Source organism: Olea europaea, chromosome 17 (assembly GCF_002742605.1).
Source record: "Olea europaea var. sylvestris chromosome 17, O_europaea_v1, whole genome shotgun sequence".
Taxonomy (NCBI): domain Eukaryota; kingdom Viridiplantae; phylum Streptophyta; class Magnoliopsida; order Lamiales; family Oleaceae; genus Olea; species Olea europaea.
The window spans coordinates 4,818,399-4,820,549 of record NC_036253.1 but is presented as its reverse complement, the minus strand read 5'-3'; the positions used below and the strand labels follow the sequence as shown (position 1 = coordinate 4,820,549).

General features: G+C 36.0%; 1 pseudogene; it reads left to right on the top strand.

Annotated features, from left to right (window-relative positions):
* The first annotated feature begins 475 nt into the window (after positions 1–475).
* Positions 476–2,151, top strand: LOC111365548 (annotated as a pseudogene).

The following is a 2,151-nucleotide window of genomic DNA, read 5'->3' as shown; positions in this document are numbered from 1 at the left end:
ACTTTTGAGGATTGAAGATTTTCGAATAATAAATGTGTTCCAACAAAGTAATTTTTAGTGTGTTATTTGAGCAATTATATATATTCTACGAGAGTAGCCATCCATTTTTGAAAAAAAAAAATGTACATTGAAAATATTTTCAAAGAAAATGATATATGACTTGCATTTGAGGGATTATGTCGAAAAATGGAATTATCTCTACAACAATATTAGACGAGGTGGTTGAACGTTTACTACAAAACAAGTTGAAGAATGATTTTTTTAAGGTAAAACACCTACCCAATTCAACCACCATATTTGCTGTGTATCTCGTGGAGATTGAGAGAATACGAAAATTACTTTGAAAAATATGGAACCAAGAGTTGTCACCAGTAATGAAAGCATTACTAAAAGGTCTTGCTTAATCTACAGAATCAATCATTTGTTCATTTGCTTATTCATTTATTTTTTTTCCCCTCTCTCAAGACTTCCTATATATAAGAGGACTTTGAGGAAAGCTTCACCAATTCTTTTTTCATTCCAAAAACCCTTCTGCAACAAAGTAGAAATTATGGCAATTGAGATTGAGAAACCCTCTGTTGGTTTATCAAAAGTTGCAGTCTCAGAAACTCATGGAGAAGTTTCACCATATTTTGCAGGTTGGAAAGCTTACGACGAAAACCCTTATAATGAAATGTAAAATCCGTCTGGTGTCATACGGATGGGACTAGCAGAAAATCAAGTATGTTTTTTCTCTTATAGCCTAAGATTTTAGATGACGTGATTCAACGGAAAAGTACATCGTTCCCTCGTTTCTTCATTTGGGTTGTTAATAATTGTTTGTTTTCTTGTACAGGTTTCATTTGATTTGCTCGAAGAATATTTGGAAAAGCATTCGGAGGCGACAAAATGGGAAAATAAGAGCTGTGGCTTTAGAGAGAATGCTTTGTTTCAAGATTACCATGGATTACAATCTTTCAGAAAGGTATGTTCCCAAGAATTATCGATGTGCTTGTTTGACAAGTTCTAAGCTCTAATATATGTACAATTTTGTGTTAATACAGGCAATGGCAAGCTTCATGGAACAGATAAGAGGGGGAAGAGCAAAATTTAATCCTGAAAGAGTTGTTTTAACTGCTGGTGCAACAGCAGCCAATGAGCTATTAACCTTCATTTTGGCTGATCCTGGGGATGCATTGCTGATTCCAACTCCTTACTATCCCGGGTACGAAATATACACAGCATATTTGGTATACAGTACTCAACTCGACTAGAGACTAACTTATGGGTTTTGTATGTCACAGGTTTGATAGAGACTTGAGGTGGAGAACTGGGGTCAAGATCCTACCAATTAAATGTGACAGCTCAAACAAGTTTGAGATTACTCCTGAAGCTTTAGAAGCAGCATATAATGAAGCTGAATCCATGAACATCAAAGTTAGAGGAGTACTCATTACAAATCCATCAAATCCATTAGGTTCGACAGTTAAGCGATCTCTCCTCGAGGAGATTCTTGAATTCGCTACGCGTAAGAACATCCATCTTATTTCTGATGAAATCTATTCAGGGTCAGCATTTTCTTGTACTGAATTTGTCAGCATTTCCGAAGTTCTTGAAGCTCGAGGATACAAAGATGCCGAAAGAGTTCATGTTTTTTATAGCCTTTCGAAGGACTTAGGCCTCCCGGGTTTTCGAGTTGGGACTATATACTCATACAATGACAAAGTTGTGACAACTGCAAGAAGAATGTCCAGTTTCACTTTAATTTCTTCTCAAACACAACAACTTTTAGCTTCAATGTTGTCGGACAAGGAATTTACACAAAATTACATAAAAATTAATCGAGAAAGGCTGAGAAAACGATATGAAATAATCATCGATGGTTTGAAGAAGGCTGGAATCAAATGTTTGAAAGGAAATGCTGGACTGTTTTGCTGGATGAATTTAAGTCCTTTGTTGGAGAAACCTACAAAAGAGCATGAATTGGATCTTTGGAAGTCTATATTGCATGAAGTGAAATTAAACATTTCTCCGGGTTCGTCTTGCCATTGTTCGGAGCCTGGTTGGTTTCGAGTTTGCTTTGCAAACATGAGCGAGCAAACACTAGAATTTGCACTCAGAAGAATAAATGATTTCATGGAAAGAAGAAAATGCATGAGGAGTACTACATAA